The 26,077-nt window shown below is 44.4% G+C and overlaps 1 protein-coding gene and 1 non-coding gene across 5 annotated transcripts in view; both read right to left on the bottom strand.

The window, feature by feature from the left end:
• The window catches only part of LOC126267417 (RNA-binding protein Raly-like), a 381,807-nt gene that overhangs the window by 156,882 nt on the left and 198,848 nt on the right, over positions 1 to 26,077 (bottom strand). The window lies entirely within an intron of this gene.
• On the bottom strand, positions 10,914 to 10,988 carry Trnat-ugu (transfer RNA threonine (anticodon UGU)). Its single transcript has one exon. It is a non-coding gene; the product is annotated as a tRNA-Thr (tRNA).

Genomic DNA, 26,077 nt, shown 5'->3' with positions numbered 1-26,077 from the left:
TGTGTGTGTGTGTGTGTATGTGTGTGTGTGTGTGTGTGTGTGTGTGTGTGTGTGTGTGTTTCACATGTACTCCAAAACCACTGGACCAATTCAGTCAAATATCGTACACATATCCCTGTCAGGCACCAATCGTCTTGGGGGTAAGAACCACCTGTCTACCACAGTTCAGGAGATATGACGTCATGAACAACGAGATCCGTGAAAAACGGCCACATCATACATGACGTTTCCATTTATTATTTTATACCAATAACTGTATGCGGAATACTCTTCACTGGCAGTATTCGCAATGGCCACTCTATGCTCCTGCCAAAGGATATGGTGCCATTCACATTTCAGGAGACATGACGCTAAACATGTGTGAAAAGTGCAGCATTGTGCATGATGTTTAAATTTACTACTTTTTTCAACTAACTCTGTTCGCAACGTATTTTGCAGACAGTATCCATACAGGCCACTGAATGTAGGTACAAAATTATATCACTATATGACACACAGACCCAGAGATATGACGTCATAAACACTGAGATGCGTGAAAAACTGACGCGTCCTACATGACGTCTAAATTTATTACTCCCTTGCTACTGATTCTGTTCTTAACACATTTCGCAGATATATAGACATATGCCGCTGAATGTACCTACACATTTACATCATTGTCCGACACATAGTTCAAGGTATATGACGTTATTAACACTGAGATACGTAACAAAATGTCGCGACATATATTCTTTATTACCAAGACACTCCTATAGTCGAGGAAACATACGGAAATCCCTGACACCTGTCAGCGCTTTTGACAGTTTTCAATTGCGAAGCCCAAATGGGTGTACGCGAGGAAAAAAAATAGCCGTGTATAGAGTTATGAAGAGATGTTGCCATAGAGACGTTTAAAAAATCGCGTTGTCGTGACACGAAGCAGCTTCACCCAGCGTATAAAAACTAGCCGCGACAATGTTTCTTTATCAGAATGCTGTTCTTATAAATTTGTACATTACGAATATTTCTTTGTGCGACTGTTGTACACTTTCATACGTCCTTTAACAAATACGTGGAAATGATTTTTTTTCAATACTTCACTATAAACACAGGTATTTTTTCGTTTTCGTTTCTAATAGAAAAAACGTAAAATCGGTACCCAGGTAATGCCAGGTTTGACAGATATCGGTATAATATCTGGGTTCACTCATCACCACCTCTGAGAGTGACTGACGTTTTTGAAACAACGCACACACACACCTCTCAAAAGTTATATTTAAATCGCGTTGTAATTACCAGTAATGAATGATTTTCACCATTAATTTGAGTAGCAGGAAACTGTTGGCGACAATTGCTAACTGCCATTCAAATGAACTTCACTATTTTAAAAAGTTACGCTTCCTGTTTATGGCAGCTTGTCATGTAATTTATGAAATTACCAGCGCCACATGTGCTCCCAACTGCGAACTTTATAATAGGTTTCAACCGCAGTTCTTCTGAATCGCCCTTTGAGAATGTTTCACGTATGTTACTATTCTAGACTCTATGTTACAGTAATGCTCAGGGTGGGTCATGGGATGCAGCACATTCATTTCTATTTGGTAATTATAGGGTTTAGCATATATTTAAAAATAAAACATATAGATTTGCACATTGCCATTACCGGTACTGAAAACCAAAAAGAAAATTTTATTTCTAAGAAAGTACACCACGCATTCTTCAGAAGAACTAAGGAGAGGCTTCCGCGAATGTCTTCAGTAGGCCGTCGACACCGCTGGAAGCCATTGTCCCAGGAAGGGGAAACTTTATTGACACATTCCTGGGGTCAGATACATTACATGATCACACTGACAGAACCACAGGCACATAGACACAGCCAACAGAGCATGCACAATGTTGGCACTAGTACAGTGTATATCCACCTTTCGCAGCAATGCAGGCTGCTGTTCTCCCATGGAGACGATCGTAGAGATGCTGGATGTAGTCCTGTGGAACGGCTTGCATTGCCATTTCCACCTGGCGCCTCAGTTGGACCAGCGTTCGCGCTGGACGTGCAGACCGCGTGAGACGACGCTTCATCCAGTCCCAAACATGCTCAATGGGGGACAGATCCAGAGATCTTGCTGGCCAGGGTAGTTGACTTACACCTTCTAGAGCACGTTGGGTGGCACGGGATACATGCGGACGTGCATTGTCCTGTTGGAACAGCAAGTTCCCTTGCCGGTCTAGGAATGGTAGAACGATGGGTTCGATGACAGTTTGGATGTACCGTGCTCTATTCAGTGTCCCCTCGACGATCACCAGAGGTGTACGGCCAGTGTAGGAGATCGCTCCCCACACCATGATGCCGGGTGTTGGCCCTGTGTGCCTCGGTCGTATGCAGTCCTGATTGTGGCGCTCACCTGCACGGCGCCAAACACGCATACGACCATCATTGGCACCAAGGCAGAAGCGACTCTCATCGCTGAAGACGACACATCTCCATTCGTCCCTCCATTCACGCCTGTCGCGACACCACTGGAGGCGGGCTGCACGATGTTGGGGCGTGAGCGGAAGACGGCCTAACGGTGTGCGGGACCGTAACCCAGCTTCATGGAGACGGTTGCGAATGGTCCTCGCCGATACCCCAGGAGCAACAGTGTCCCTAATTTGCTGGGAAGTGGCGGTGCGGTCCCCTACGGCACTGCGTAGGATCCTTCGGCCTTGGCGTGCATCCGTGCGTCGCTGCGGTCCGGTCCCAGGTCGACGGGCACATGCACCTTCCGCCGACCACTGGCGACAACATCGATGTACTGTGGAGACCTCACGCCCAACGTGTTGAGCAATTCGGCGGTACGTCTACCCGGCCTCCCGCATGCCCACTATACGCCCTCGCTCAAAGTCCGTCAACTGCACATACGGTTCACGTCCACGCTGTCGCGGCATGCTACCAGTGTTAAAGACTGCGATGGAGCTCCGTATGCCACGGCAAACTGGCTGACACTGACGGCGGCGGTGCACAAATGCTGGGCAGCTAGCGCCATTCGACGGCCAACACCGCGGTTCCTGGTGTGTCCGCTATGCCGTGCGTGTGATCATTGCTTGTACAGCCCTCTCGCAGTGTCCGGAGAAAGTGTGGTGGGTCTGACACACCGGTGTCAATGTGTTCTTTTTTCCATTTCCAGGAGTGTATCTGTCTCACATATATCGACCAAGCTTCCTTATGGCACCTGCTTCATTTATATTATGGAGCATTTACATTTTTCGTAGGCCAAGGGGTTATTTCAGTGACAGAAAACTAGTTGATTGAGGTGTATTGAGATATTCATTTAAGTTTATACATTAAGTGTTCGGCATAGTAAACACGGTTGACTCAGAAAAAAAGGGTAAAAAATTAAAAAACCCTTAAAAATACAATAAAATCTATCTGTATTGAGTTATGAAAACTTAATTAACATACAAAATGTTACATAGGAAGTTTCACAGAAATTAAAAAGTGCCATCATATTTATTGAAAGCATCTATTAACTGTCGCAAGATCTCATTTTATTAATATTGTGTTTAACTTTTCTTGCAATATAAGAAACACACTTAGGTAACATTTGTTCTTCCATAATAGTATTGATTGTAAAGTACAATTTTGGAAGCATGGAGAATCTCATAAATCTCCAGTAATTTCTCCTGTCTTTTCTTTCGTAAATTATTTCTTAATTTTGTCAATACAAGCCCATAGGTGGAGAATATCTCGCTATGGATACAAGGATGACAGGGCAAGAAACAAGGAACTAATGAAGCAGGTGTAAGACTGGCTTAGTTTTCGAATAAATTAAGCATTAAAAAATTCCAAAAATTCAATGAAATCCATAACAAATCAATCATACCCAAAGGGTTCGTCTTTTGAAGAGTACCCAGGTTTTTCTCAACCGTGATAGTAAGTTAATTCGTTGATAAATGAAGTTAGGTACCGTTAAAATAAAAGTGCCATCGGTTTATAAGTTTATAAGGGGGTCTTTTTAACTCTCAACATACGATGTGACTTTTCTATACTACGAGGTATAAGGCGCAGATTAATTGGAATTTTTAATTTAAGTTATATAACATTTATTTTTACAGTTATTGTTTGCTGTTTAAATAAAAAAAAATATTCCTTTCTGATTTTATAGAACTAAATGAAGCCTGCAGTACTTTACTATCACACAAAATTACACGCTTTTGTGCGGTTTTTAGGTAGTACAGATAAACAAGCTGTTAGAGAGCTGAATTTTACTTTACGATAAACTATAGCATCTCTATAGGAAATAAATCTTCACATAAAATTAAATTCCATGCTTTAAACTTCCACAAAGCAACTGTCCTCGTTAAGTACGAAAAGAAAGTCTACAAAACCAAAATGTAAAATTGAATTGTAATGACGCGATCTACATTTTTCAGTGTCGCCACTCAGAATACACTTGATTTTAACGAATACTTCAAGTATTTTTCAATAGAAACAAAACAGTTCCAATCACAATTGTCCTTAAGATCTTTCTCTGAATGATTTTCTTGGTAGCTAGCAGACTTGTGATCACTGCCTATTGGAAAATAGTCGTCTTCTTCGTTCATTTCTAGATATACATATATAGTATCTTCTTCCATCCACCGACTAACAATTTAATAAAGCTTAGAACCATTAAAACTAACGCTTCCTGCGAACATATTTGGTACTACACCGAAGAAAACCGTTAGTAGTTAGACGCGGTCAAACGGACCCCAGCATTTGTCCGTTACACGTGTGAACTCCAAACGAAGAAGGCAACGATGCAGCCGACAGCAAAACATTGTAGGTTAGGCAATTTAAGGAGAGCAGGGGGAGTGTAGAAGCATTCCGCCTGAACTGAACTTGGAGGAAGGGTTCGAAAGTATTCCCGCGGTATTAAGGACCAAACCTCGTGAGATAAGGGTTATACGGGAAATTGTTACATGTACTCAAAATGTAATAAGAGCCAGGGCACTTGCAGCGTCTAGCCGGCCACACGCCTTGTGGGGTCCATTTCATCTGATGACAGTACATTCAAGGATGTTGCGGAAATATTAGTTAGATATAAGGAAACATGTACCCAGGGATAAAATGATACATCGACGATGAAATTTACTATTTTATATTCATAAAACTAATTAATGTTCCAAAGTCCAATGATCATTAATGACTTCGCAAGTTTGTGCTAATTTACGGTGGACAATTCCAAATGTAAATTCCCTTTCTGTATCATTTTGTGCAATGGCTGAGTAATCGCTAGTAATGTTCAGTTTCAGACCGGTTGTTTAAAACTCGATACCGTTACGCTCTTTCCCATTAACAATGCACATAATTTCAGTTCACTGTCACCAGGAACGCCAAGTGTCACTGAATATATTTGTTGCAGGAAATTCATAGTCAGCAGTTGAGAGCAAGAGCAATTACAGAAAACTGATGTTATTTGCATACTGAGAAATTGATGTGATCAAATATTTTTCCGGAAGCGAGATTTTTTGTTTGTCAGGAGCTTACGATCAATTCACAGCTAATTTCCTCCAGAATTTTATTTCCTGCTCCGCTTTTTCCGTAAGAACTGTTGAGATGCAAATTTGTTGAGGGATTACTCTCTGGAATATAGTGCTGGCTTGGTAAAATATAGGAGCGACTTTTAAGAATATGAACAGAAATGAAACACCTTTAAGATGTACATCAGCTGCGCTAAATTAAAATAAATTATAATTTAACACTGTGCATTCTTCCTAAAAGTACAAATTGGCCAATTTAATCACTCCGTGTTCTGGATGCTGTTCTACTTCCTTTGCATTGAAGTGGAATAATATTTATGACAGAAAGTTTTGTATTTTCTGTTGTATTTAAAATGGGAATTGTATTTCTGTGTCTGTGAAAACCCAAAAACTGCTGAAGGTACCATTTTAGTGATAGGATTCGTGCGCTTCAAATCGTAAGAAATCGCTACATATCTTAAAATCTGAATGACAATTTTGTCACATTCTTCCAGTGAATTTTGAGAGTGGTAGTAAGACTCAGAATCTCCTCCGTACCGGAGACACAGGTGCGGGCGTGCGGACAAAGGAGCATTCCTGAGCGCGGAAGACAAAGCCGTGTTAATTGCACCCGTGTACGCGCCGCACTGCTGGTCGTTGCCGTAAGGGCTATTTCTGATCCATTTTTTTGAGAGTATCTTGCCAAACAATGTCCCCGCCAACGCCAGAGCTCGCCCTGAGTGTGCCAGGAACGACATAAAACCCGCACCAGTTGTCCACCGTGACGCTCCGTACATCGCAGCCGTCTAACGTTTCGGCGCTCACCTCCATCATCAGGAGGCGGACGACTGGACAGCAGCCCGCGCAGACATGCCGAGTTATACACCACGAGCAGCCTCTTCGGACTATGCAGCACGTGGGGAAGGACATATGTGTCGAAACTACTTTTCAGAAATCGCTATCCATCGATAACAATACTATGAAAAATGTAAGAACGGTTAATGCCTATTTCACTTAAGAAACCAGCCGCATATCATCCCGTGCCACAAAAATGTATAATGCTGTTTTTGTTAATCTGTGATGCTATCAACGCTACGCATCCGACATCATGCGCTACCCAACATATTCCAAAACACCGCGCATAAAATTAGATTTTGGTCCCTGTAGCAGGTAAAAGAAGGGAACAAGTGTTAAAAATGCTCCTATCGAAGCAAAAATAAAAAGGCGAATATGCTACTGTTTATTTAAAGACTCTCAGTGAAAAATGGGTTGTTAACCTCCTCGTTTACCATCCTCACCAGTTTTAAAAATTTTCCCAACAATTTAAGTGTGGATTTCAGCACTTTTGTTTAAAGGGAGAGGAGGAGACAGTGGCAGTGGGAAAGAGACGAAAAGTAATAAATACTGTAAGATAGTATACAGTGGTTATGGTATAAAAAGAGTGAAGGACACTGTGGCGCTGTGAGCAGAAGAGGTGACACAGTAGAAGTAGATCTTAGTTGACAGTGACAGAAGAGTAGTAGGAAAAGAGTGAAGTAGACAGTGTCATAGGACAGGAATAAAGAAAACATAGAGTCTATGATAACGACAAAGAGGCAAAGAGAGGTAGTGAAAACAGAGGGCAGTTGTGGGAAGGAATGAGTCGACAGTAGCAGCGAGACAGAAAGAGAGAAGGAGAGAGTGAGAGTGATAACAGACAGCATTAGTATGACAGAACAAAGGAGACTGTGGTTATGAGACGGGGGACAGTGACACGAACAGATCATGACAACGAGATGGTCTGAATGAGTGAGAGAGATTCAACAAATGGCAATGGATGGGCATGAGCAAGTTACAGCCATGGACAAATGGTGTGAGCGAGGTAGAGTTAGCGGAGCTTGTGGGACTGACAGGTGACTTGCGTGTTAAAAAGATCACTAATATGTTCGCATGCTAGAATTTGTGGAAAATTTTTTAAATGTGTCGAAGAAGACAGAATTTTTAAATAAACACGAGGATATTCGCCTTTTTTATGCTCCGGTAGGAGCATCGTTCAGCTGGCGTTTATATTGCTTCAGCTGAGGTTCGTTATGATGGAAAATTCTTCGGCCTCTGTTGAACATAATCTTCATTAGGTAAACATGTATATTCTTCACGCCACGCGGGGTAGCCGCGTGGTCAAGGACGTCTGGTCACGGCTCGCCCGGCTCCCCCCGTCGGTTATTCCAGTCCTCCCTCGGGCATCGGTGTGTGTGTTTCTATTAGCGTAAGTTAGTTTAAGTTAGATTACGTAGTGTGTGAGCCTAGGGACCGATAACCTCATCAATATGGTCCCACAGTACCTTACCACAAATTTCCAAATTTATATTCTTCACACTGTAGACCACCGAGTCCTGTAGTAGCCGAAATCGTGGTATATTGTTTCGATGACATTCAAACACACTCAGTCATGTGTGTAACACATCATTAATTCATTATCTGATGGCATTTCTATTCTCCGTGAATGAGAGGAAAAACTCCAGGACCTCTCCTTCCCAATGACCCTTTTAATGGTCATAGGTGAAACTGATAATCAACCAAATAAAGATGAAAGGAATGAGGAGTAACACAAATGCGATTATCGATAAATTTAACATCAATATAGGAGACTTTACAATACACAAAGCGAATTAAATCTTCTATTTTGGAAGCAAAATAACACTTCACACACAAAGCAAAGGGAATAGCAGGGTTCGGACTGGCACAGATAATTGGCGACCTTAATTTTAAAAAGAAATTTCTGAGAATGTACGCCTGTTGCACGGAACTGTACGGAAGTTAATCATGGACAATACCAGAAAAGCAGAATATCAACGTCTTTGAGATTCTGTGTCACAAAAGAATGCTGAAAATTGAGTGCACTCGCGAGATAAGACATAAGGAGACTCTTCTCAGAATTGGTGACGAAAGGAGTATCTGAAAAGCACAAACTAGAAGAAGGGACAGAACAACAGGACACTTGGTATGATAACTGTAAATATAGCGCGCAATACAATTAAGGGATCACTTTTTAGAAGCATCGTAATTGTCTCCCGCTGCGACGTATAAGTTTGAACTTTCATTAAAATGTGCCAACGACTTGCCTCTGTGTTGGTGCAAAAGCGTGGCGCACTGCGACGCTACACTCGGCATCGGCGCCGGTTCGATGATGATGATGATGATGATGATGATGATGATGATGGCCTGTGGGTCTCTCAACATCTTGGTCATCAGTGCCCGTGCAAGTTCCCATTCTTTCCAGTTACAGTCTCGTCACGTCGAGAATGATGAAGACAACATAAACATCACAGTTCCAGGACGGAGATGATCCCCGACCCGGCCGGGAATCGAAGCCAGGACCCCGAGATCCCGAGGCAGCAACATTAGCCACTTCGTTTCTTTTTTTTTAATAAACTCATTTTGTACGTTGCATTTGTTCGGGGCGGACGTCCCATTACACCCTTTGACGTTCTTTGTTCATCCATTCACTCAGTTTCTTTTTATTATAGAGGACAGCTAACCCTTTGACATATGGATATGGTGCCTGTTCTTTAGGACACGTACGAAAGAACAGACACCACTGATGACCTGAAGCCGCCTAGAACGAAATTAGAATTATATATTAATATCTTCAGCTGCTCACGAGCGTAGATATACACTCCTGGAAATGGAAAAAAGAACACATTGACACCGGTGTGTCAGACCCACCATACTTGCTCCGGACACTGCGAGAGGGCTGTACAAGCAATGGTCACACGCACGGCACAGCGGACACACCAGGGACCGCGGTGTTGGCCGTCGAATGGCGCTAGCTACGCAGCATTTGTGCACCGCCGCCGTCAGTGTCAGCCAGTTTGCCGTGGCATACGGAGCTCCATCGCAGTCTTTAACACTGGTAGCATGCCGCGACAGCGTGGACGTGAACCGTATGTGCAGTTGACGGATTTTGAGCGAGGGCGTATAGTGGGCATGCGGGAGGCCGGGTGGACGTACCGCCGAATTGCTCAACACGTGGGGCGTGAGGTCTCCACAATACATCGATGTTGTCGCCAGTGGCCGGCGGAAGGTGCACTTGCCCGTCGACCTGGGACCGGACCGCAGCGACGCACGGATGCACGCCAAGACCGTAGGATCCTACGCAGTGCCGTAGGGGACCGCACCGCCACTTCCCAGCAAATTAGGGACACTGTTGCTCCTGGGGTATCGGCGAGGACCATTCGCAACCGTCTCCATGAAGCTGGGCTACGGTCCCGCACACCGTTAGGCCGTCTTGCGCTCAGGCCCCAACATCGTGCAGCCCGCCTCCAGTGGTGTCGCGACAGGCGTGAATGGAGGGACGAATGGAGACGTGGCGTCTTCAGCGATGAGAGTCGCTTCTGCCTTGGTGCCAATGATGGTCGTATGCGAGTTTGGCGCCGTGCAGGTGAGCGCCACAATCAGGACTGCATACGACCGAGGCACACAGGGCCAACACCCGGCATCATGGTGTGGGGAGCGATCTCCTACGCTGGCCGTACACCTCTGGTGATCGTCGAGGGGACACTGAATAGTGCACGGTACATCCAAACCGTCATCGAACCCATCGTTCTACCATTCCTAGACAGGCAAGGGAACTTGCTGTTCCAACAGGACGATGCACGTCCGCATGTATCCCGTGCCACCCAACGTGCTCTAAAAGGTGTAAGTCAACTACCCTGGCCAGCAAGATCTCCGGATCTGTCCCCCATTGAGCATGTTTGGGACTGGATGAAGCGTCGTCTCACGCGGTCTGCACGTCCAGCACGAACGCTGGTCCAACTGAGGCGCCAGGTGGAAATGGCAATGCAAGCCGTTCCACAGGACTACATCCAGCATCTCTACGATCGTCTCCATGGGAGAATAGCAGCCTGCATTGCTCCGAAAGGTGGATATACACTGTACTAGTGCCGACATTGTGCATGCTCTGTTGCCTGTGACTATGTGCCTGTGGTTCTGTCAGTGTGATCATGTGATGTATCTGACCCCAGGAATGTGTCAATAAAGTTTCCCCTTCCTGGGACGATGAATTCACGGTGTTCTTATTTCAATTTCCAGGAGTGTATATCAACGGGGACAGGTGAAAATGTGTGCCCAGACTGAGACTCGAACCCGGGATCTCCTGCACACATAGCAGCCACTCTATCCATCTGCGACACCGAGGGCGACTGCAGGTCCTCTCTCGCGCACGCCTTCGCGAGACCCACATTCTCACCTTACATGTCGACACACTACAGTGTGTATCCGCACAGAAGAGGAAGGTCATGGCCGGTATTGCCAGAACTATATTCTTATATGGATATGGTGTCTGCTCTTTCGGACATGTCTGAAAGAACAGACACAATTTATGACCTGTAGCTGTCTAGAACGAAATTAAAATTATATTTTAATACCTTCAGCTGCTCACGGACGTTAATATATATCAACGGGGACGTGAAAATGTGTGCCCCGACCGGGACTCGAACCCGGAATCTCCTGCTTACATGGCAGACGCTCTATCCATCTGAGCCACCGAGGGCAGAGACGGCTGCAGCTCATCAATGGTGTCCGAAAGAACAGACACCATATCCATATAAGTATATAGTTCTGGCAATACCGGCCATGATCTTCCTTTTCTGTGCGGATACACACATAATTTCCCGAACTCTTACGGGAGTTTGTAACAATGTCTTCCACGAGTAATGAGTGTGTTAGGTAGGAACACTATGAAAGTAGTGTGTGGGCATATTTGGTCAAAATGTGGATTTCGCGGGAGGCGTGCGCGAGATTAGTCCCTGCAGTCGCACTATCCTCTGTGCCCTCGGTAGCACAGATGGATAGAGCGTGTGCCATGTATGCAGGAGACCGTGGGTTCGAGACCCGTTAGAGGCACCATTTTTACCTATCCCCGCTGATATATATCAACGCCCGTCAGCAGCTGAAGGTATTAATATATAATTCTTATTTATAACACGCTGTGCTACCGTGCCGGCAATTACTAGACCACGAGCTGCGACCACGGTTCAAATATCAACGTGTCAGCAAATATGAAAAAGAGATCTGAGTCCAGAAGTCCACATGAGGTGTGAGGTGGGTTAATGATTCCATACTGACACCAAATTTCGCCGCGCTGCTTCCCAGTGCCGCCGTGGATGTTCCACATGATGGGCCGTTACCAACACTTCACGCATGATTCAACCGCCTCTGCGATGACGCCCAACGTTGATATCACACGTTTTACTTATGGGTGGCCGTGCAAATCATTTCAGACTCACCGTCGCTCTCGAAAGGCTCCGAGGGGTGGCATACAGGACGTCAATGAAACCATCCCTTCCCTTGGAGCGTCGATTCCCACATATTTCGCAGGGGAAAACGACAGTTCACAGCGCAATGAGCATCACGACGACGTTCTTGACGACCTATGAGATCGCTGACACCCCGAAGACGATTCAGTCCTGCTCTAAGTACACGGCGGGCCTGGTACCGCACTCAAAATGATCTCGCATCAATACGTCCGCAATATCTGCTGTGTTTGACACTGTTGTTTTAGCAACTTCAACTAATTATTCAAAAAAATGGCTCTAAGCAGTATGGGACTTAACCTCTGAGGTCATCAGTCCCCTAGACTTCGAACTATTTAAACGTAACTAACCTAATAACATCACAAACATCCATGCGCGAAGCAGGATTCAAGCCTGCGACCGTAGCAGCAGCGCGGTTCCGGACTGAAGCGCCTAGAACCACTCGGCCACAAAGGCCGACTCAACTAATTATTATGGAACAATGTGCAGTGAGGCCACAGAAATTCAAAAGCACCAAAAAATTTAAACGAAACAGATGAAGGATTAAAGTTACACAAGTTGTGGGCTCTAGTGTTAAATACAGCGAACAGTACCAGCTCATCCCCTCTACATACCCCATAAGCGTTCTACGGCGCGACGCCGAGATATTAGGCAGGAGTCTGATGACGACACGAACCCATTGTTGCGTGAATAAGAATATAAACAGTTCGCCTTGCTAAGCTTCTTTGAATCTTAGCAGCTTTCTGAATCGTTGTAGACTCTGATGAAGTCTTTTGGAATGGAAAACGAAACTTAAGTTAGAGGATTATGTCTTAGAGCACGGCCTTGTGCCCATGAATAAAATATCAGTGAGCCGGCTGGAGTGGCCGAACGGTTCTAGGCGCCACAGTTTGGAGCCGCGAGACTGCTGCGGTCGCAGGTTCAAATCCTGCCTCGGGCATGGGTGTGTGTGGTGTCCTTAGGTTAGTTAGATTTAAGAAGTTCTGAGTTCTAGGGGACTGATCTCAGATGTTAAGTCCCATAATACTCAGAGCCATTTGAACCATGTTTGGTAGAAGGCAACAGGAGTGTTTTACTGTTGTTCCCAGGCCCGGTAGGGTATATAAGGGCCACGAACCGCGTCAGATGACGCCGCACAATCGTTTCCGACAATTAGCGCCTGCCAATGTGTCGAAAGGTCCTTCGAGGGTCTCCATTTGGCCGGCCGGTCGAATCGTGCGATATCCAGACTTGTTGTCCGTTCAGAAGTGAAAGCTGCCCGATATTGGGAACGTGAGGGCAGGTGTACCCGTTGTCAAGGTTCCGGTTGACCACGTGGGGCGCCAAACACATAGTGAGCCCTTCACATCTGCGCCTGGCATCCGAGACCAAGTAATGAACTGCCAGCAGCGTGCTGTGCCATTCGGCACCACTGATCGGTGACCAGGAGCTGACCAAATAGGGAATTACTGTCCCGTCCGTAGCTTGCCGGTAACACCACAACGCGAAAGGCTGCTTCTGGTGTACTGCCGTGACCGCGAACTACTGGGTGCTCACGGCTTTCAGCAACGATCTACTGGTCTGCACTACCCCAGGGTGAGCATTGTCAGCGAGTATGACTCCGATCAACAGAGAGGTTCGTTCTGACAGTGTTTTGCAAGCCAAAGCGGTGTTGTTCCAGGCGTCATGGCGTGGAGAGTACCCAGTTGTACGTCGCGCAGGATGCGGTGGCCGATGGGCAGTTTACAGTCTTCGTCCAGAGCGCCGAGGGAATTCATTCGTTTGTTCGGAAGGGGAGACCGGCGAGTGTTTTCCACCTTTCGGCTTGTTAGCGGTGACAGGATCGGGGCGCACACCCTGCAGTGTTTTCAAATGATTTTACAGAAACTATTACGTAAAAATATGTCAATTGTGCTTCACGAACAGCTTTGTATGTCAGGTTGATGATATAGCCATCATTTCGATAATTGTCATAGTTATTGTGACACTTACGTGAAAGTACGACACTGCGCGAAATTCGGAAAAATGTGCAATGAAACATCAGGTCGCTATGATTTTGCGTGTGATGCATATTACATACTATGTTGTTGTGTATGAAATTTAGCTAACATATTGAATTTTTCTTTAGATTTAGGTAGAGGTATATACACTACTTGCAATTAAAATTTTTACACCAATACGAAATGCAGATGATAAACGGATATTCATTTGACAAATATATTATACTAGAACTGACATGTGATTATTCAGGCAATCTGTGTAAATAGATCCTGAGAAACCAGTACCCAGAAAAACCACCTCTGGCCGTAATAACGGCCTTAATACGCCTGGGCATTGAGTCAAACAGAGCTTGGATGGCGTGTAGACGTGCAGTTACCTATGCAGCTTCAACACGATACCATAGTTAATCAAGAGTGGTGACTGGCGTGTTGTGACGAGCCAGTTGCTCGGCCACCATTGACCAGACATTTTCAGTTGGTGACAGATCTGGAGAATGTGCTGGCAAGGGCAGCAGTCGAACATTTTCTGTATCCAGAAAGGCTCATACATAACCTGCAACATGTGGTCGTGCACTATCCTGCTGAAATGTAGGGTTTCACAGGGATCGAATGAAGGGTAGAGCCACGGGTCGTAACACATCTGGAATGCAATGGTTGTTGTCTTGAAAACATCCCCATCTGTTGACTCAGGGATCGAGACGTGGCTGCACGATCCGTTACAGCCATGCGAATAAGATGCCTTTCATCTCGACTGCTAGTGATACGAGGCCGTTGGGATCCAGGACGGCGTTCCGTATTACCCTCCTGAACCCACCGATTCCATATTTTGCTAACAGCCATTGGATCTCGACCAACACGAGCAGCAATGTCGCGATACGATAAACCGCAATCGCGATAGGCTACAATCCGACATTTATCAAGATCGGAAACGTGGTGATACGCATTTCTCCTCCTTACACGAGGCATCACAACAACGTTTCACCAGGCAGCGCTGGTCGAATGCTGTTTGTGTATGAGAAATCGGTTGGAAATTTTCCTCATGTCCGCACGTTGTAGGTGTCGCCACAGGCGTCAACTTGTGTGAATGCTCTGAAAAGCTAATCATTTGCATATCACAGCATCTTCTTCCTGTCGGTTAAATTTTGCGTCTGTAGCACGTCGTCTTCGTGGTGTAGCAATTTTAATGGCCAGTAGTGTATTTGTCACCAATTTTGAGAAAATCAATCTGAAGTAACACACTCATTCGCGATGGCACCACGGCAGCGATAAATCCCAGAGCAAAATATCCCAAACATTCATCATATTTCGTAAATGGTTTCAGATATCGACATGAGATCTTGGCAAATGGTAGGACGCACAGTATTTTATCATATCATTATTACGTAAAACTCCATAACTAGAGACTTTCTTGGTGAATGAATGTAACTTTTAAGGGCCATCGATACCTGCTGAAACAAGAAATGCTATGGGTTTTGGGGCAACATGAGTGAAGATATTATATGTTCTTTTGTACCAAGGATGAGCTTTTTCATAAGTTACTGACTTCCCTTTTCCTCAGTTCCTCACTTAATAAATTTAATAAACCTCTGTTTCAGAATTCCTTCGCAACTGTGTCTGCACATAATGTTAGTGAAGTGAGCCAGTGTAAACTCCGCTGTGTTTTGGCAAAAGGAGCAAATTTTGACATGCTAACCAGAGAAAGTGCAGGGTTTTACTCAAAATCCGTTACTGATGACGCTTCACTGAAAGTTACAAATGGTTAACAAGTCAGGCGAAATCGCTGCATTTTTGGTACTAACGAATGCAGAGGTGACAGTACATGATTTTAATTTGTCACTATGCAAGTGTGGACATGGCATGGCCCACTTATTATTTACAAAAAATGTTTCATGCTTCAGTTTGGAACGGCCCCGCCTCCAGCGCGTGGAATTTACCGACGTCACCCCCTCCCTCCCCCCCCCCCCCCCCCCATCTGCTGCTCTCCACACGCTTCCCCAGCCGACTGCATATCTAGTGGCCACGGCATTTTGTACGCACTGTATAACTTCCGTAATGACTGGTAGTGGTTGAGACAACTCTGATGGCACAACGGTACGTCACAAACATCCCGCTTCCTTATTCATTGCCTCTTGTATGACAGTGTCCTGGTGGTATTTTTGGACAGGACGTCGGCTCACATTTGGGACGTGTCTCTATGAACTGTCTGCTTGATTTTGAGGTACTCTCATCGCTGGTGGGAGATCTGTTCCTGATCGATGTATACGAAACCAGCTCAAACGTCAACTCCGTCCCATTGCCAGTATCCACGCTGTCAAGTACTGGTAACAACACTTGTGTTGCATCTTGTCTCAGGAGAGGATAAAATGGCTTTATAACACCATTTCCAACCGAGTTGGTGGATGCATGCAGGCCAGCGCAGAGAGGGGAGGGCGCAACGTCATGCTGATAAGTAGGCTGCTACTGACAAGTTCGCTGTAAATATGACTCAATTTTCTAGGCACTGAAATAACATCGCATTACCTCTCAAGCCATGAAATTTATTTCCGTTTCCTCCTCCTCTTCAGGTTACTTAACTTGTTTGTCAGGCAATTTAGTTATCCTTACTTACAAGTTAAACAGCAGCAGAAAGCTCCTTCATTATTTAGAGCTATGCTGCTTTGGCTCATGCATGTTTACTGCGTGCCATTTATCATCAAAATGAAACGCCCATGTACTGCATCTTTCTAGATGCACAGGTACCTCGAGAAAAATTTGCAACTTAACAGAAGCCATTTACTGGCTGTATTTGGTTATTACGCATATTTCTGACAATATACTGCGGAAATTATATACATTTTCCACAGTCTGTCATCATTACGGTCCTCTTACAAAACACATTTTTCATTGGTTTGCTGCATTTATCATTATCCCCCTGTTCGTTCAGATCGACTATCAATGTCATTGCAAGGCTCACTGTATATGCAGGCGTTGACAATAGTTAATACTGTGGAATAGACACGCTTCGATCCTCCGACAACAGTTCACAAGCCTATGGGAACGCCTTATTGTTGCCGCTTCTCTGCGGAAGACTACTATTCCACTCAGCCTTTTCAGCTTCGCAGATGAAAGCTGTCGACAGCGCAGCCATGTGATAGATATCTTCTTCAGGTCGTCAGTTCTTGTATGGATCAGGCACCAGAACACAGCATGCGGTAAGCTTCATGTGGTGCTTGATACCGGTAATCCGCACTTACCTATTACAAGCATAATATTAGAAAGGAATAGATTGCAACTCACCATATATCGGAGATGTTGAGTCGCAGACTGGCACAACAAAAGACTGCTAAACACTTAAGCTTTCGGCTAGAAGGCCTTCTTCTGAAATAGACAACACACACACACACACACACACACACACACACACACACTCATCACGCAAACGCAGCTCACAAACACATGACCACTATCTCTGACTGCCGAGGCCCGACTCAGTGGTCATGTGCGTGCGAGTTGTCTATTTCAGAAGAATCCCTTCTGGCCGAAAGCTTACGTGTTAAGCAGTCTTTTTGTTGTGCCCGTCTGCGACTCAGTATCTCAGCTATATGATGAATATCAGCCTATCCCTTAAATATTGCCGTTATTCCATCTTGGACTTTCCAATGTTATCACAAGTACAAGGTGTTTACAAATTGCTTATTCGAAATTAAACTTTAATTGTGAAAAGGGTAAATAGCTTAAAGAAATGTTTGATACTTAATGCAGTAAAGCTTCACATTTTATTCCTGCCTAAATCTTTTAGTTCGCGTCGTTCCCGCTTGGTAGTATGCGTGAATAAGTTATTCGATTAGCCATCATGAAGTCGTAGAACGTTGCTGGCGTGCGCAGTGTTGTTAATGTTTTCATGAATCCACATCTGCTACTACAATTAAGAGACAATTCAGGATTAAATATCGCGGTCCATCACCTCAAAGACGAACTGTTATTAATGCGTACAAGAGTTTCATCGCAACTGGCACGCTAGGTCAGGGCGTGACGCAACAACTGAACAAGTTCGGCAGTCTTACATTCGTAGTCCGGGCAAATCAACGAGACGTGCCAGCTTAGAAGTGAATGTTCCTCGTGTTACAGCTTAGAAGATATTACGGAACAATCCTGTAATTCAAACCCTACACGTTGGAATCGTTTGTAAGCCTTAAGTGAAAGAAACAAAGAAAAAGGAGCAGATGGTTCAAATGGCTCTGAGCACTATGGGACTCAACTTCTGTGGACATCAGTCCCCTAGAACTTAGAACTACTTAAACCTAACTAACCTAAGGACATCACACACATCCATACCCGAGGCAGGATTCGAACCTGCGGCCGTAGCAGTCGCACGGGTTCCGGACTGCGCGCCTAGAACCGCGAGACCACCGCGGCCGGAAAAAAAAGGAGCAGAGTTTTGTATAGAAATGATTAACAAAATGCAGACTGAAGATGATTTTCTTAGTAAAATTGTGTCCACTGACGTAGCCACCTTCCACACCTGCAATTAAGCGAATCAGCATAATTTTCGGTTATGCGTGGAATAGAAACCATATCACGTTATCAAAAATGTACAGGACTTGCCTCAACTAAATATTTTTGTGCTTAAGGTGTAACAAGATTTACGATTCTTTCTTCATTTTCGAGTCACCTGTAACTGCCATATCGCACCGGGACATGCTTGAACGTTAGCTAAGGCCTCAGGTGCAACAGGATTTGCTCACAGGATTTATTTTCCAGCGAGATGGCACGCCACCACATTAGCGTCGTGAAGTTGTTAGGTGTCTCCTTAGAAATGTGCAGACTTGGTTTAGAAGTGGTGGAACAATATCCTGGCCACCAAGATCACCTGATTAACCTTAACGGACTTCTGTGGGTGGGACTCCATTAAAGGCAGAGTGTCTATTCCTTCCCTTACGGCAAACGTGGACGAGCTGCTACAACGGATAACACAAGCAGTTTCCACCATACATCAACACGCGCACCGTAGCATCTGGCAGGAAACGTATTACACACGGGAGATTTTTCGTGTTACAAAAGATAGTCACACTGAACATTTGGAAATAATACACGTCGATGTACTTCATATAGTGCTGTATCAAACATTTCTATAGATTGTTTACCTATTTCACAATTAAAAGTTTATTTTGTGTAACTAATTTATAAACAGCGTTTGGTATGATACGGGAGGGAGCTGATCGTTATTTGTACTCGAGCCATTTAGCATAATTTTAAGTTGATATTGATTTTGCTCGCGTATCAATATAATAATGTGCCTCATTTTCTCTCACGTGAAATTTTTGTTCCTATCACCCAGGGATTAGTTGCGTGCAGCTCATGTGGTCATCCACTTGCGCTGGTTAATGTTTATAATCAGTTATGAGTTACGCGTTTTCGTAACTTTTACCAAGCTGGTGTGCACCAACCTTGCCCGCAGGTCACCAACTACCCAAATTTTCGAATGCATGCGGACATTTTCTCGTCCTATTTCTTGTTTTAACAACATTTATGCGATTTTCCTTTGTTTGTATAGTTCAGGAAGCGGACAAGTACCTTCCAGCATGCAGAGTCAGCCGTTGCAGAGCCGAGACATTGTTAAAATCGTTGTACAGAAGTTTAGAGACTGAACTAATAAACCAGTACCATATTTTGTTTCAGTCCATGCTAGGATGTGCCTCCCCCGCACTCATCATGGTGTGCTTACGGTAACTAAAGTATTTTTATGGAATAATTCGGTTTTTGAGGAACCAGTATTTGATTTAGTGAGACGTATCGCATCCACTTGGTTACTTTTTTGCAGCAAAACAAAGTATACAGTTTGTAACTGTATGGATTTCATAAAATGGCGAATTAGTGTCATCTATATCAGGAGTGGCGTACTTTCTCCAGACACGGTAACTTGGTGTTGAGGTGCGTCGTCAACAAGATGCCTTTTTTTCTGTTCAACTTGATGCATGCGCTTACATTTTCAACAATGCAAGTCTGAATGCGCTTTTCTGCACGCGTAATTTCCTCGGTATGTAATCTGTGCGTATTTGCTCATTGCTTCCCGGGTTCTGTTGGAATCCCTTACATTGTTTATGAGAGGCCCATGTTGGTTTCATTGTGTAGTATGTCGAGGTAGTGCTTTAAAGTGATTTATATGCAATAACCTCTGTTGACGCCGCAGCAATCACACCGATATTTATAAGATCATCTGAATAAAAATTTGAGACGTGATTCCGTGAGTGTTAAATTTTAGATAAAATGATAAAGAGAAGTAAAGAAAACACAGAAGAAGCCTACAGATTTATAAAAAGGGCAGATGAAAACCGTGGACGAATATTCATGCTCTGGCGTCTTAGTAGCACAACAATTAAGGTGTCTGACATCAGAGCAAAGTAAAAGATTTGGTATATGTGGCTCCTCAACAAACTATTAGAAACTGAAATGGAAGACGCGAATGGTGCAAAAGATGCAAAAGTGGGAAATGCAACCTTAGTGCAAGTGGATTCTGGGGTCTGTGACACTTATAAACTTGTCGAGTCCGAGATTTTAATCCATGTATAATCTTTTATGAGTAAACAACTCATTTACAAAATAAAATACATATCACGCCAATTCCCTTCACATAAGAAACAAGAACATCGGTTATGTATTTTTCAGTTGCAAGAATAACCACAAAAATGCTTCGTTTTGAAATGTGAAATAAATAGTTGAAACTGCTATGTATGTCATCCTTTACCTACTAACTAAATGTTACGATCAGCCTTGTCGCTGCAGTTTCCCAAACATAAAGTTTGAAGTCCCGATTTGACCTGAAATTTGCAAACAAAACGTCGCCGTCTCTCGTACCTCTGTTATTTGGATACTTTTTTATCCGTAGTAGACTTTCTGTTTTCTTTTCCTGCAACCTTTTTCATAGCAACAAACGCAGTACAAACGTCCGAATAAAAGGGATACATAGCAGACTGCCTGCGCAATGAGGTAATGTGTTGACAACAGAACGTTCAAGCATATGTGAGCCCTCTCCACTAATTTTCGTGCATGCGTTTTCATTCCCGTGCGTTTGTTATTACGCACAAGGAAAGAGGCATCATGTGGTCATAACGTATCGTATAAAGTATTTCTACTGAATCATTTTAATAAAACAGCAACTAAATAATAAGATAGCACAAATTTGCGTGGACGTGAAATGGCCTCCTGTTTTGGCAACCTGTTCAGAGCGTTCCCAACCAGTCTTGTGGAAGTGATTCACGCACATACTGGGCCAACAAAACAACCCCGTGTTTTTCCTGGCAAAACTGGCGCGGTGACTAAGTTCTGCCTGGCAGCCGAGAGCTAGTCATCCGTCAGTCGCCGTGTACGTCATCCGGAGGCCACGTCACGTAGGCCGACGACTCAAAGGTCAGCCACGCACCGTCCACATTTGCAAGGCCGACGCCCTGCACATGTCCTAAGGCGACGTTCACAGCTGCACCGACTACGGTCGTCAGACACCGTCGCCAGATGTCGGCAGATAATATCGGCCAACAGCACGACCACGGTGTCTCCGATCTCCTACGTCAATTTTCGACGGAGTCACGGAGGTTAGCTATGAAGTAGGTCAGACTTTAACTTCTTAGGATGGGACGGATAACGCGGTGCCTCTGCGCTTGGAGACGATTGCTACGTACATACTGCTGTTGGTATTAAAAAGGTGCCGAAAGCGTGTGAATGAGCTACATCCGTCTCGAAGAGAACTCCCCGGATACTGTGCGGTTTGGGATCAGCTATTGGAATTACCAGACAAGTCATACGAACGTAACGGATGAAGGGAAACGCGTTTTGTTACATATTGGAGACGAGTCGTTGCGACCTTGAAAAGCAAGACTATAAACTTTCTGTTTTGTTAATTTGAAGTTGTACAGACACAAGTCAATTAACCTTCAATGAATGTCACTCGACATATGTCTGAAACGGAAACATAAAACTTAAAATTAGTTTCTCTGAACTCCCAAAGCACAGAAAAGTGGATATACATACACCACATTTCCAAATCACTTCGTATAACAGAATCAGCACCCTAATGCCAAAAAGTCGTCAGTAAACAGTAATAATAATATGTAGACAGCTAATGCCCACCTACTCGAACGCAAAAAAAAGACCCACTCCAGCAGCTGTAAGTATAAGATACGCCACTCTTCTCACATGAATAAGTTGTCTTCTGAGATTATAATTTACCTCTAAAACTTCCAATAAAGATATTGCCTACTTGTGGTTCGTAATAAACCTGCGATTTCAGTCCATGTTGTTTTTCTCCCTTAGAATGCTACACAACCCTTCTTTCTTGGACTAAACATGTAAGTTTCTCACATTCCTCACTGAAGATAAGAAACTGATTTGAATTTCACAGATTATCGTCGGGAGTTTGTACGTTCGGGCGATGAGATCGGCTGCAATGTAACTGCGCATGAGTGGTGAACTGATTCATAAAGACTGGAGGTCTTCCGCCGATATCGTTCGTCGGTGGATTCCATCGACATCGGTGCCACAGTGACCACTGTCTGTCATGTGTTGGTACCTGCGAGAAATGGCATCGGCGCTCGTTGTCGGTGGTCCTTCAAGATAAGCTCACAAGACATTTTAAGTCCTTCTATGTGCAGTAAAACTTTGGTAATAAATGTTAGTAACTCCTTTTACCGTAGCATAAGTAGCGACTTTAAAAGGAAATAGTTCACCTGTTTAGCTTGTCCAGCTCTTCATCTGAAAGCCTCTACTAAATTACAATATCTTATCGTGTGCAAGAGAACAGGTAAAACCACGCAATTTACGAAACTTGAAGGTCTGCCGGAGTGGAATATGCTAAAATACACTGCTGGCCATTAAAATTGCTACGCCAAGAAGAAATGCAGATTATAAACGGGTATTCATTGGACAAATATATGATACTAGATTTTTGGGGCACAGATCCTGAGAAATCAGTACCCAGAACAACCACCTATGGCCGTAATAACGACCTTGATGCGCCTGGGCATTGAGTCAGACAGAGCTTGGATGGCGTGTACAGGTACAGCTGCCCATGCAGCTTCAACACGATACAACAGACCATCAAGAGTAGTGACGCGTATTGTGACGAGCCTGTTGCCCGCCCACCACTGTCAGACGTTTTCAGTTGGTGAGAGACCTGGAGAATGTGCCGGCCAGGGCAGCAGTCGAACATTTTCTGTATCCAGAAAGGCCCGTACAGGACCTGCAACATGCGATCGTTCAGTATCCTGCTGAAATGTAGGGTTTCACAGGGATCGAATGAAGGTTAGAGCGACTCGTGGTAACATCTGAAATGTAACATTCACTGTTCAAAGTACCTTCAATGCGAACAAGAGTGACCGAGACTTGTAACCAATGGCACTCCATACCATCACTCCTGGTTATACACTAGTATGACGATGACGAATACACGCTCCCAATGTGCGTTCACCGAGATGTCGCGAAACACGGATGCAACCACCATGATGCTGTAAACAGAACCTGGATTCATCCGAAACAATAACGTTTTGCCAATCGTGCACCCAGGTTCGTCGTTTACACCATCGAGGCGCTCCTCTATGTGATGCAGCGTCAAGGGTAACCGCAGCCATGGTCTCCGAGCTGATAGTCCTTGCTGCTGCAAACGTCGTCGAACTGTTCGTGCAGGAGGTTTTTGTCTTGCAAACGTCCCCATCTGTTTACTCAGGGATCGAGACGTGGCTGCACGATCCGTTACAGCCATGCGGGTAAGATGCTTGTGATCTCGACTGCTAGTGTTACGAGGCCCTTGTGATGCAGCACGGCGTTTCGTACTACCCTCCTGATCCCACAGATTCCATAGTCTGCTAACAGTCATTGAATCTCGGCCAACGCGAGCAGCAATGTCTCGATACGATAAACCGCAATCGCGATAGGCTACAATCCGACCTCTATCAAAGTCAGAAACGCGATGGTATGCATTGCTCCTCCTCACACGAGGCATCACAACAAAGTTTCACCAGGCAACGCCGGTCAACTGCTGTTTGAGTATGAGAAATCGGTTGTAAACTTTCCTCATGTCAGCACGTTGTAGGTGTCGCCACCGGCGCCAACCTGGTGTGAATGCTCTGAAAAGTTAATCATTTGCATATCACAGCATCTTCTTCCTGTCGGTTACATTTCGCGACTGTATCACGTCATCTTCGAGGGTTAGCAATTTCAATGGCCAGTTGTGTAATTCCTTCTGTGTGCAGTATACTTTTTGCTTACCTGTACAACGTCGATAATAAATGTTGGTAACATCTTTTACCGTAGCATGAGTAGAGCTTTTAAAAGGGAATAGCCCACCTGTTTAACTTGTCCAGCTCTCCCACTGAAAGCCTCTGCTAAACTACAATATCTTATCGTGTGGAAGAGGACAGGTAACACCACGCATTTTGCGAAACTTGACAGTCTGCCGGATTAGAATATGCTCAAATTGCTTACGGGAATGCAGTAGGGTGACGTCTTCGCCAGCTCCCCATATTCTTCAGTGCAAGGAAATTTAAAAACCTCGGTACTCATACGCCATAGTTACTGGCGCCACCACATAACACAAAAATGACAAACGTCAGATGTTGCCGATATTGAATATTAGCAGTCTGTTGCTTGCACTCCCGTTAAGTTGTTTGAAACATACATTTCTGTCATAGCCGTGGTGACCGCCGCACCCCCTGTACGACATCGCACCTCTCGGAGACTTTTGATGGAGATCCGCTTCTCAAATACAGACGTTAGCTCGCCGCCCTCCTCTACCTTTGTTTTCGGGCCGGTATTACACTTTGACAAAAAAAAAATAATTATGAAATATACATCGAATTTCTTTGACAACGGACATTGACGTGGCGCTAAAAAGGGGTATTACACTTCAGAGTTCAAGATGGCGGACATCGACAACCTGTTATTTCGTGATGCAGTTGCTCGTACCGGAATTGCATTATGTAAGCATTTGGAAGAGAAGAGGAGGGAAAAAGGGGAACATAGCTGCGTTTTACGTCAAGGTAATAAAAGCAGTCAGCAAAATTTGTTACGAGAGCTGCAAGGGGAGGACGACAAGTCTTATATGAATTGCTTAAGAGCGGATGACAGTGTGTTTCAGTGTTTGCTGAGTAAAGTGGCTCCTCATATTACAAAGCAGAATACTCACTGGAGAAAAGTTATACGTGCACAAGACAGCGTCACCAAAACACTGTTATTTCTTATTGCTGGAGACATCTACCCTAGCTAACAATACAGCACTCGATTACCACAGTGCACATTAACGTGTGAATCGATTTATAAGGCTCGGAAGGAGAAAGATTGAAAATAAATAAATGTTTAACACACTATATGGGCATTGCGAACTATTTTAATTTTTGAAATTTAATTAATAGAGTAAGTTGCACAAGCTGCGACATCGTCGCGAAAAAAACAGTGACCCGTATATGTAATAAGTTTCCTTTAATTTACGCCTACGGTCACAAACATTTTTTTAGAGATTACCGGTTTTGGTCTTTAATGACCATCATCAGGACATTGTTTTTATGAAACAGATCTGACGATACTCATTAAATACCGATACAGGTAATCTGTTAACAAAATGTTTGTGACCGTAGAGGTCAATTAAATGAACCTTAATAGAGCAGGTGTTCTAACAACTACAAAACTGATACGAAGTTCTTAACAGACGAAGCACTTTTTAACTTCTGCCATCCAGAATTCAAAATTAGACAAAGTATAATGGAGAGCAAAGATCTTTTTTTTTTTTTTACTTTAGAGTTTGTCCACCTCCTCTCTTCTGGCTTGCTAAAAACTGCCTGGATTTTTCTAGATGTAGAGGAGGATAGCTGTAGCTGTGATTATGGACTTGAAGTCGTTCGCAGCACCCACCTTCCTATCAACATACGATTAACAGCATACACTGTGTCCCTTGCTAGTCCCACACCCCAGTCGAAATGTTTCAAATGGCCCTGAGCACTATGGGACTCAACATCTTAGGTCATCAGTCCCCTAGAACTTAGAACTACTTAAACCTCACTAACCTAAGGAGATCACACACACCTATGCCCGAGGCAGGATTCGAACCTGCGACCTTAGCAGTCCCGCGGTTCCGGACTGCAGCGCTGCAGCGCCAGAACTGCACGGCCACCGCGGCCGGCACCCCAGTCTAGGATAGGTTATTAAAAAGCGTCGAAGAAAAACACCAGCTAAACTTTTCAGCCATGTTCGCAAACACAGACACACTACAGACGTGAAAGAGCTGTAGCTATGCCAGCGATCCAAGCGGTTACATTTGGCGTTGTAGTGAACAGAAGGCCAACGGCTTTTATGATCTAATCTACGGTGGGGCCCTAGATTTGATCG

The sequence above is a fragment of the Schistocerca gregaria genome, chromosome 4, assembly GCF_023897955.1.
Source record: "Schistocerca gregaria isolate iqSchGreg1 chromosome 4, iqSchGreg1.2, whole genome shotgun sequence".
NCBI lineage: Eukaryota > Metazoa > Arthropoda > Insecta > Orthoptera > Acrididae > Schistocerca > Schistocerca gregaria.
This window is presented reverse-complemented; position numbering and strand designations above follow the sequence as displayed.